Source organism: Mobula hypostoma, chromosome 12 (assembly GCF_963921235.1).
Source record: "Mobula hypostoma chromosome 12, sMobHyp1.1, whole genome shotgun sequence".
Classification (NCBI taxonomy): domain Eukaryota; kingdom Metazoa; phylum Chordata; class Chondrichthyes; order Myliobatiformes; family Myliobatidae; genus Mobula; species Mobula hypostoma.
In genome coordinates this window covers 57,858,699-57,870,875 of record NC_086108.1, presented here as the reverse complement: position 1 = coordinate 57,870,875, position 12,177 = coordinate 57,858,699, and the positions used below count along the sequence as shown (strand labels likewise).

The following is a 12,177-nucleotide window of genomic DNA, read 5'->3' as shown; positions in this document are numbered from 1 at the left end:
ACTTCTGAGCTCGCTGCAAGATCACAAAGTTCCGTGTGCAACAATCACACGTGCAATGAAAGCCTGGCAGTGGATTAATGAGGTATTCAGATATGGGGGCTGGGAACTAGCAGGAAATCCTGAGTTAGATGGAAAGCATTTGCTGAAGTAGATAAGATTCAAAAATGAGTAGCACGATTTAAAAGTCAATGAGCTGGCAGTATTTTCAGAGTGAAAACTGATACATGGCCTCCTGTAGACATAGATATCTTGATGATACTTGAAGAATATTAGTTTCCTGAGTAGCATTTTCCTTCAATCAGTACATTGATGTCATCAGGCTTGAAACAGCTGCCATTGCTTTTAATTTTCCACTAGATATTGTTAAGTATGAATGGACAGTCCTTAGATCTGATAGTGCCATGAGTCAATATGTTCAGGAATGAATAGAAATATGAGTGGAAATCAGTACATGGTCTTGTTTTGTTTCAAAAGCAATTTCCAAATTATTGAGATTTAGGAACTTGATAACTAGAGAAATATTAACCTTCTTTTAAGTTAAAACAAAATTATAGAGCTTTCACAGCATACTCTAATAACATTTTCATTTCAGCTTTGACATCTATTGAGTCAGAGAAAGTGATTGGAGAAGAGCTAGCCACTGTAGTTAACAAAGGTCTTTATTGCATTGAACCTTGCTGATCCGTGGAGTCAATATACAGTCATAAGAAGATGACTACATACACATGGACAGAAATAGTCAGCTTTGAAGGGCAGGCAATAAACAAGCTCTTATGTCTTGTTGACCATTTGAATGCATATGTTTGGAAATCAGATCAAATACAGTTAGACTTGATAATTACTCTGTCCCATTAGGAGAAAGAGCTCAAAGAATAACCAAATGCTCAAAGCTGCAAAATGAATATCACATGCACAGAACTGTGCCCTAGCAAAAACAGCTTTAGAGGAGCAATTGGATGAAGCATATAGATAAACATAGGAGCAGAATTAGGTCAGTCAGCCCACTGAGTCTCCTCCACCATTCCATCATGGCTGATTTATTACCCGTCTCAATCCCATTCTCTTGTCTTCTCCCTGTAACCTTAGGTACCTTGACTAACGAAGAACCTATCAATCTCCACTTTAAATATACTCAACGACTTGACCTCAACAGCCTTCAGTGGCAATGAACTTCATAAATTCACCACCCTCTGGCAAAAGAAATTCCTTCTCATCTCTGTTCTAAATAGACATCCCTCAATTCTGAGGCTGTGCCCTCTGGTTCTAGACTCGCCTGCTATAGGAAACATCCTCTCTACATCCACTCTATCCAAACCTTTCAATATTCAATAGGTTTCGATGATTTCCCGCCCCCCCCCCCCCATACTTCTAAACTTCAGCAGACACAGGCCTAGAGCCATTAAACTCTCTTCATCTGATAACCCATTCATTCTCGTGAACCTCCTCTGGACATCCTCTCTAATGCCAGCACATCTTTTCTTAGATAAGGGACCTGAAACCGCACACAATAATCCACATGTTGTTTCACCAGTGCCTTATAAAGCCTCAGCATCAGATCCTTACTCTTGCAGTCGAGTCCTCTTGAAAGGAATGCTAACACTGCATTTGCCTTCCTTACCATCAATTCAGCCTGCAAGTTAACCCTTAGGGAATCCTGCATAATGACTCCCGAGTCACTTTGCACTTTGCACTTTGATTTTTGAATCTTTTCCCCATGTAGAAAATAGTCTGAAAGGATGAAGGATAAAATATTAATACCAGAGATTCATCTTCAATAGAAGCTATATTGCAGTCTCAGGGCATACTGTATATACATCACTTCCAAACTCTTGTCCCATTGACTTTGCAGGTAAAAATAATATTTTCCATTCCCCATAAAAATTGAAGCAAACAGCCAAGTCAAATTCTATTGAACTTGTATTCCATATTAAGAATAGATCAAAAAATCAATTTAGTTGCACAACTTTGAATTACAGATAGGAACACTTTGACAACAAAGTTCTAGAGTAGAAATAAGACAAGAAATTCACTTCATTTCACTTCGGTTATACCAAACATAAACAAACCAGATTTCGGAAAAATCTGTTTCACAGCCACAATAGTTTGTTATAATCACAACAAAACCTGCAGATGCTGGAAATCCAAAGCAACACACACAAAATGCTGGAGGAACTCAGCAGGCCAGGCAGAAAAAATAAAACAGTCGATGTTTCGGGCCGAGACCCTTCATCCAGAATTTTGTTATACATTTAGTTTGGTGTGCCTCTGTTTCTAACATTAATGACAGGAGGACATTATTTCAACAGGGCAATACTTTACTGAAAGAATAATATCATTAACGTTTCAGTCAGTTCATTATACAGGAAATACTATTTTCAGCAATTATATAATCTGAAAACAAACAAAACTACGTGGCCCAGTGAGATAATACTTTCTTTGAAACTTGATGGTCTCAGCTAATAAATTTTTACTTCTTACATTCCTAAAACACAGTGTGGGTGAAACTCAAACAACAGGAATTCTGCAGATGCTGGAAATTCAAGCAACACACATCAAAGTTGCTGGTGAACGCAGCAGGCCAAGCAGGAAGAGATACAGTCGACGTTTCAGGCCGAGACCCTTCGTCAGGACTAACTGAAGGAAGAGTTAGTAAGAGATTTGAAAGTGGGAGGGGGAGGGGGAGATACAAAATGATAGGAAAAGACAGGAGGGGGAGGGATGGAGCCAAGAGCTGGACAGGTGATAGGCAAAAGGGGATACGAGAGGATCATGGGACAGGAGGTCCGGGAAGAAAGACAAGGTGGGGGGGGACCCAGAGGATGGGCAAGAGGTATATTCAGAGGGACAGAGGGAGAAAAAGGAGAGTGAGAGAAAGAACATGTGTATAAAAATAAATAACGGATGGGGTACGAGGGGGAGGTGGGGCATTAGCGGAAGTTGGAGAAGTCGATGTGGCCTTCTATATATTGGCGAGACCCGACGCAGACTGGGAGACCGCTTTGCTGAACACCTACGCTCTGTCCGCCAGAGAAAGCAGGATCTCCCAGTGGCCACACATTTTAATTCCACATCCCATTCCCATCCTGACATGTCTATCCACGACCTCCTCTACTGTAAAGATGAAGCCACACTCAGGTTGGAGGAACAACACCTTATATTCTGTCTGGGTAGCCTCCAACCTGATGGCATGAACATCGACTTCTCTAACTTCTGCTAATGCTCCACCTCCCCCTCGTACCCCATCCGTTATTTATTTTTATACACACATTCTTTCTCTCACTCTCCTTTTTCTCCCTCTGTCCCTCTCAATACACCCCTTGCCCATCCTCTGGGTCCCCCCGCCCTGTCTTTCTTCCCGGACCTCCTGTCCCATGATCCTCTCGTATCCCTTTTGCCTATCACCTGTCCAGCTCTTGGCTCCATCCCTCCCCCTCCTGTCTTCTCCTATCATTTTGGATCTCCCCCTCCCCCTCCAACTTTCAAATCCCTTACTCACTCTTCCTTCAGTTAGTCCTGACGAAGGGTCTCGGCCTGAAACGTCAACTGTACCTCTTCCTAGAGATGCTGCCTGGCCTGCTGCGTTCACCAGCAACTTTGATGTGTGGTGGGTGAAACTCAACAGCACTCTAAAATATGCATTGAAAGTGTGATGCACAATTAACCCTTATCAGTTTGACCTTTGCTAGTGTCTTCCTCTTTATCATGATTGCAGCAGTTGCACTGATGCATATTCATGAATGGTTAGTATCAGAAAATAGATACTTTTGATTAAATCCATACCTGCATAACTAAAAGGAAAAGGTACTTAGCTCCTTCAGTTGTTGTTCTAAATCACTTAAAGTCTGAACATATCAGAACATAAACAATTTTTCACATTTTTAACCAAACAGCATGTTAGTTTCATTGCTCCCTCATCAACAGCAGAGTAACACAAACATTTAGACATTCAACTTTGCTGATTCATAGCACTGGCATTTTCCAGGACAATAATGCACTCTCTCTTGCAGGAGGTGGTTGCATACAATCACGATACTCACAGATTGCAGCAGAGGGATGCCAATTGTTACCATGACTATTAGCTCATTAGCCAAGGAGAGACTGTTGACCTAAACTGAAGAAGCTGCCAGAAAATCTGAAGACATCTTAAATACAAAATTGCAGAGTATTTGCATTATATGGCCTAATGAGGCAAGTTATATGCTTTAAGACAGTTTTAAATGGTCTAACTGGAAGATGTTGAAGGAGGTTGCCACAAATGAAGAAGACACAGACCTTGAGGAATATGCTTCATCTGTCACCAGCTGTATTAATAAGTGTGCAGATGACATTAATATATCTCTAGAATGGTTAGCTCAAGGCCCAACCAGACTTGAAGGCAGTGTCCCAAGCTTTTAGTAGCTAGTGCACCTCTGTGTTCAGCCAGGAAACCGGTAGGTTTATAAAAGATGTCGGTAGGCAGCTTGTCTCCGGAGACAGAGGCGAAGAGATCGTGAAAGTGGAGAGAGGTATCAGAAATGGATTTAAGGGCAGGGTGGAAATTGGAAGCAAACTTGATGAAATTGACGAGCTCATCATGGGTGCGTGAAGTGGCACTGCTGCAGTCATCGATACAGTGCAGAACGAGTTGGGGAGCAACCAGCGAAGGTTGGAGTATTGACTGTTCCACATTGCCAATGAAAATGCAGGCATAGCTGGGGTCCATGTGGGCACCCATGGCTACTTCTTAAGTTTAGAGAAAGTGGGAGGAGCTGAAGGAGAAATTGTTGAGGGTGAGGGCTGCTTCTGCCAGATGGAAGAGGGTGGTTGGTGGTGGTGGAGTGGAACTGGCTGGGACTTTAGTCAAGAAAGAAGGATTGAGCTTCAAGGCCTTATTTATGAGGGATAAAAGTGTATAGGGACTGGACCTTCACGGTGAAAATTAGGTGGTCAGGGCCAGATAAACTAGCTATGGACATCTTTAAAATACCTACCAATTTCTCATGGTTGTCTTGAGTATACCTCTTCCCACCCTGTCTCTTGTAAAAATGCTATTCCCTTTTTTCATTTCCTTCATCTCCGCTGCATCTGTTCTCAGAAAAAGACTTTCATTTCCAGGTCATCAGAGATGTCCCCCACCTTCAAAGAATGGAGTTTCCCTTTCTCCACCATTGATGCTGCCCTTACCTGCATCTCCTCCATTTCCTGGACATCCACGCTCACCTCATCTTCCTGCCACAACAGTGATAGAATTCTTCCTGCCCTTACCTATCACCCCATGAGCTCTGCATCCAACACGTCATTCCCTGCAGCTTATGCCATCTTCAACAGGACTCTACCACAAAGCACATCATTATTTCCCCCCACCCCAGCACTCTCTCCGTGATTCCCATGTCCAATCGTCCCTCCCCACTCATCTCCCTTTTCTTTCTTTTTTTCCCCTTTTCCCCTTCTCCTCTTCCAATCCCCACTCTGGCCTCATAACTCTTCTACTCATCTGCCTATCCCCTCCCACAGTGTCCCTCCTTCTTCCCTTTCTCCCATGGTCCACTCTCCTCTCCTATCAGATTCCTGTTCTCCAGCCCTTTGCCTTTCTCACCTACCTGGCTTCACCTATCATCTTCTAGCTTGTCCTCCTCCCTTTCCTTCCACCTTTTTATTCTGGCACCTTCCACTTCCTTTACAGTCCTAAAGAAAAGGCCTGGCCTAAACAGTTGACTGTTTATTCATTTTCATAGATCCTGCCTGACCTGCTGAGTTCCTCCAAAATTTCGTGTGTTGCTCTAGATTTCCAGCATCTGCAGCATCTTGTGTTTATGTATGACACAGCTGCCTGGAATGATGCAACGACATGAAAAAATCTTTGCGATCCATTGCGACTTTAATTCTCACAGATTGGGCATAGCATTGCAGCTGAAGTTCTATCCCCAGAAGGTAATACAATATCAAACACCTCCATAGAGAATCTTGGCTTCGGGACAAATTTCACCTCTAGTTAGGGATACTTACAATCTCTACCTAATGAAGATTCTCAAAGGATAGATTCTTCATGACTAGTGTTGTTTACTCTCTCTTCATTATCTCTGTAAATGTAGCTTGGTCTTCAAGACCTTTGCTCATACAGCCTCTCAAACTGGAAGCCTACAGAAAAATGGAATCAAAGGCTATTATCTTCTACTGGAAGAGTTCTAGTCCATCTCAGCGTCAGACGTGGTTTCACCCTCTAAATTGTTTCTACAGTAGTCTTGTTCTTGAAATGGCAAGTCTGTCATATGAGGAGAGGTTGGGTTGACGTAGGTCATATTAACTAGAGCTCAGAAGAATTGAAAAAAAAATGTAATTCTGACCGATGAAGATTAAATGGATGTAGAAGAGATATTTTGCTTGGCTGGGGAGTCAAGAGTGCAGCAGTAAAATACAAGGTAAAGTGAGATATTATCTCAGCAAGTCTGAGATGATGAGAGGTTTCTTCATACCTGTGAAATTCTCTGCCAGGAATGGTGAAGGATAAATCTCTGAAAATATTTAAGAAGACTGACAGAGTTCTAGACACAGAAGGTATCATGGGGTATAGGATGTTGTGCGAATATGGTATCAACCATAACACAACAGTGATAGTCTAGGGACTAAGTTAAAAAGCAGAACTAAAGAGGTGGTGATCTCTGGATTACTACCTGAGCCACGTGCAAATTGGCAAAGGGTCAAGAAGATTAGAGAGTTAAGTGTGTGGCTCAAGGTTTGGTGAAGGAGAAATGGGCTTAAATTCATGGGAAATTGGCACCAGTATTGGGGTAGGAGGGAGCTGTTCATATGGGACAGACTCCACCTGAACTGTGAAGGGACCTGGATCCTAGTGAATTGCATAACTAGGGCTGTGGATAGGGCTTTAAACTAAATAGTAGCGGGGTGGGTTCAACAGATTGGAGAAGTATGGATAAAGTGAAAAAGAAAAGTATGTATAAAGATAAAGTAAAAGCAAAAGATAAAAAAGAGAAGAGTAAGAGTGGCGTGAAGAAGAGTCAAGTGCAAAAGAATAAAAGATTATAAGAATTTAAAAACACAATGAGTGCAAGAGCACTTTATCTGAATGCCTGTAGTATTCAAAACAAAGTCAGTGAACTTGTGGCACAAATCAATACGAAAGGGCCATGATTTAGTGGCCATTACAGAGACGTGGTTGCAGGGTAGAAGGGATTGGGAATTAAATATCCAAGATATCAGAAAATACAGAAGGCTAGGCAGGAAGGTAAGATAGCACTCTTAATTAAAGATGAGATCAGGGTGATAGTGAGAGACGATATAAGATCTACGGAGCAGAATGTTGAATCCATCTGTGTAGAGATTAGGAATAGTAAAGGGAAAATATCACTGGTGGGAGTTGCCTATTGGCCACCAAATAATAACATTACAGTGGCAAAGGCAATACACAGAAAAATATCTGAGGCATGTAAGAATGGAACAGCAGTTATCATGGGGGACTTTAACTTGCACATAGATTGGATGAATCAAGTTTGTAGAGGCAGTCTTTAAGAGGACTTCATAAAATGTGTCAATGATGGCTTTCTTGAACAGCATGTTACTGAACCTACAAGGGAATGTGCCATCTTAGATCTGGTCCTGTGCAATGAGACAGGTAAAATTAATGATCTTGTGGTTAGAGATCCTCTTGGAAAGAGTGATCACAGTATAGTTGAGTTTCTCTTACAAATGGAGGGTGCAATAGTTTGATCTAAAATGAATGTGTTATGCCTAAACAATGGAGACTACAATGGGATGAGGGAGGATTTGGCTAGTGTAGAGTGGGAACACAGGATATATGGTGGGACAGTTGAGGAACAGCGGAAGACTTTCAAAGAGATTTTTCACGGTGCTCAACAGAAGTATATTTCAGTTACAAGCAAAGACAGTAAGTGTGGGGAGATAACTAAGCCTTGGATAGCTAAGGAAATAAAAGAAGACATCAAACTAAAAGCATGTGCATACAAACTTGCCAAGAGTAGTGGGAAACTGGAAGACTGGAAAAACTTTAAAAAGCAACAAAGAGCCACAAAGCGAGCAATAAACAATAACGAAAGGGAAGATAGAATATGAAAATAAACCAGCACAAAATATAAAAACAGATATTAAAAGTATTTATAATTATGTAAAGCAGAAAAGGGTGGCTAAAATGAACATAGGTCCCTTGGAGGATGAAAGGGGGATATTGATATTGATTAATGAGGAAATGACAGAGGCTTTGAATGACTATTTTGTGTCAGTCTTCAAGGTGGAGGACACATCTGACATGCCAAAGCGAGATGTTATGGATGCAATGGGAGGTGAGGACCTTGATACGATAGCTATCACTAAGGAGATAGTGCTAAGCAAACCTGTGGGCCTAGAGATAGATAAGTCCCTTGGTCCTGATGGAATTTATCCCAGGAAACTGCAAGAAATGGCAGAAGTTATAATAGAGGATTTGGTGATAATTTACCAAAATTCTCCGGATTCTGGGCAGGTCCCGGCGGAATGGAAGAGGTGAATGTCACGCCACTGTTCAAGAAAGTGTGCCGGAAAAAGGCAGGTAATTATAGGCCAGTTAGTTCAACATCTGTAGTTGGAAAAATGCTTGAAGCTATCATTAAAGAAAAAATAGCGAGACAACTGGAAAGAAATGGATCCATCAGGTAGATACAGCATGGATTCAGCAAAAGCAGGTCCTGTTTGACAAATTTACTGGACTTCTTTGAGGATATAATGAGCGAAGTGGATAGAGGGGAACAGATGGACATTATTTACTTGGATTTCCAGAAGGCGTTCAACAGGGTGCCACATAAAAGACTTATCCATTAGATAAGGATGCATAGAGTTGGGGGTGATGTATTAGCATGGATAGAGGATTGCAGAGAGATAGCAGAGCAAATAGAAAGCAGAGAGTTGAAACACATGGGTGTTACTCTGGTTGGCAATCAGTGGTGAGCATTGTGCCGCAGGGGTCGGTGCTAGGCCAGCAACAGTTCACAATATATACATTAACAATCTGGAAGAGGGGATCAAGTGCAGTCTATCTAACTTTGCTGATGACACTAAATTGAGTGAAAAAGCAAATTGTGCAGATGATACAGAAAGTCTGCAGAAAGATATAGATAGGTTAAGTGAGTGGGCAATGGTCTGGCAGATAGAATACAATGTTGGTAAATGTGGGGTCATCCACTTTGGAAGGAAAAATGAAAGAGGAGATTATTATTTAAATGGTAAAAAAAAATTGCAGCTTGCTGCTGTGCGGAGGAACTTGGGAGTGTTTGTGCATGAATCATAAAAGGTCGGTTTGCAGGAGTAGCAGGCTATCAGGTGGCAAATCAAATGTTGGCTTTCATTGCTAGAAGGATTGAATTTAAGAGCAGAGAGGAAGTGCTGCAACTGTACAGGGTACTGGTGAGGCCAGACCTGGAGTACTGCGTGCAGTTCTGGTCTCCTTACTTGAGGATATACTGGCTTTGGAGGCGGTGCAGAGGACGTTCACCAGGTTGATTCCAGAGACGAGGGAGTTAGACTGTGAGGAGAGATTGAGTCGCCTGGGACTGTACTCACTAGAATTCAGAATGAGAGAAGATCTTATAGAATCATGTAAAAAAATGAAAGGGGTAGATGAGACAGAGACAGGAAAGTTGTTTCCACTGGCAGGTGAGATCAGAACTAGGGAACATAGCCTCATGGTTTGGGGGAGTAGATTTAGGACAGAGATGAGGAGGAACTGCTTTTCCCAGAGGGTGGTGAATCGGTGGATTTCTCTAACCAATGAAGCAGTGGAGGCTACCTCAGTAAATATATTTAAGACAAGGATGGATAGGTTTTTGTATAGTAGGGGAATTAAGGGTTATGGGGAAAAGGCAGGTTGGTGGAGATGAGTCCATGGTCAGATCAGCCATGACCTTATTGAATGGGCAGAGCAGGCTCGACAGGCCAGATAGCCTACTCCTGCTCCTATTTCTTATGTTCTTATGATCATATTGAATAGTGGAGCAAGCTTGAAGGACAATACAGGCTATTCATGCTTCTATTTTACATGCTTTTGCTTCTTCCCTTTCAAACAGTTCACTCATTGTTGCTAATCTGCAAGTCATTATGGATCTTTTTTTACATAATGGAATTTGGGGATTGGGGCACAGTGGAGGGGAATGGGGGTGGAGTTTTTCCTGCTAGTTAGGCTACATATCTTGTGCAATCGTGTTAGCTGGTGTGTTGAGGTCTAATTTGGCAGGCCTAACATCAAATCAGCTTTGCATGAGGATTATAATCACCAGCTGCCTACTCTGTAATTTTCCATCTTGTGTACCAAACACACATGACTGTGCATTTCAATTTAAAAATATGCACTTTAGTTTTAAAAATAAGGTTCAGAATCCCACAATTTTGGGTATGTGGCTATTGAATAGTCAAACATTCATAAATAAAACACTGACTTCACAATAGAATGCTTACCTTTAAATAAAAATGCAATAGCCTAATATTTGTATACAAGGTACTTCGCTTCTCCTCACTCCCAGAAAGAAATAAGATTGTGCTTCCTGGTCTTATTAGTTACAAAAATTGATAATGCAAGATTTTGTCTAAAGTACATCAAGTAACCTGAGAAAAAGACTGACTTATCCATTTACTGTAACTTTCAATACTGTACTACCCGCGTGGGTTGTAATAAAGTGCAATAATTGATTCAACTGTGTATATAAGCCGACAATAAAAAAGCAGAATCAGAATTTATGAGCGGTCCAAAATCTATGTGTATGGAAATTCAACCACAAAGTACTTTCATAGGTGCTGGAATTACAAGCTAGGTGGAATGGAAATGTGAGAGGTAGCCATTTCACAGTCAGTTTTACGTTTTTCTGCCAGAACTGGTAAAGGATACTGAACACACCTATCTAAATATGAGATTACTGAAGCAGATGATGGGAATGTCAAAAAAATTGTCTGTTATATTTTTTACTGCAATGTATCATATTCTAGCTCTGCTGAGATTCAAAGGCAGTAGGGAGGTTTCAAAAATAAAAGTGTGGCAGCGGATCACAAAAGAGACCATGCCGGAAAAATAGAAGATTTGGAAATTAACTAAAATAACCATTCTTTCCACTTTACAATGTAGTATTCTTTTCCTCCCCAGTTAATATGATCGTGAGTGTAGCAATACCCTTGGGAGTCTGCCCACATAAGTAAGCTCGCAATAAGCTGAGAATCTGAAAAGGGTACATGTAATTTCAAGAGACCTATAGCTAAAAATTCCATCTCATAATTCTAGGCTAGCCGAGAACTATGATTCCAACAATAGTGAAAAGGCTATTTACACACTTTGTACTCAGTTAACATCTTTTCTTTAGTCTGGAAGTAGGAAAATCAAGTCAAAATCCACCATCACATCAGATTGTCACAATCCACTGCTTTGCCATTCTCCACTCTTTCCCAGTGCTTACATTGAGAGGATTAAGAGTTTCATGCTCCTCGGAGTAAACATCACCAATCGCCAGTCCTGGTCCAACCACATTGCCACTATGGCCAAGAAAGCCCACCAATGTCCGTACTTCCTCAGGAAGTTAAAGAAATCTGACGTGCCCTCATCAACTCTCACCAACTTTTACAGATCTTATCTGCATACATTACAGCTTGGTATGGCAACTCCAAGACACTGCAGAGTTGTGGACGTAACTCAGCACAAATGGAAACCAGCCTGTCCCTCCGTGGACTCCATCTGCACTTCTTCATGCCTCAGTAAAGCAGCCAGCACAATCAAATATCCTACCCACCCAGAGATTCCCTCTTCTCACCCACCACGCCCGCCCCCCCCCCATCGGGCAAAGGAAACAAAAGCCTGAAAATGTAACATGAGGCTCAAAGACACCTCTTACCTTGCTGATATAATAATATTGAATGTTTCCCTGGTATAAGATGAACTATTGATTTCACATTCTACCTCAGTATGACCTTGCACATTCCTGCCTATTTGTACTGTACTTTTTGTGAAACCATTACACTTACAAACATACTTGGATTCTGTTGTTGTTTTACACTGTACTACCTCAACGTACTGTTATAATGAATTGATCTGTATGAATGGTATGCAACACAATTACATTGTACCTTAGTACATGTGACAATAATAAACTAATTTACTAACCTAGCTAATCAAGTACTTTATCACAGACAATTGGTGGCAAGAGTTTAATCTCA

General features: G+C 41.4%; 1 protein-coding gene across 19 annotated transcripts in view; it reads right to left on the bottom strand.

Moving 5' to 3' along the window:
* Positions 1-12,177, bottom strand: part of lrrc7 (leucine rich repeat containing 7) — a 661,225-nt gene that overhangs the window by 338,353 nt on the left and 310,695 nt on the right. The gene's annotated exons all lie outside the window — the stretch shown is intronic.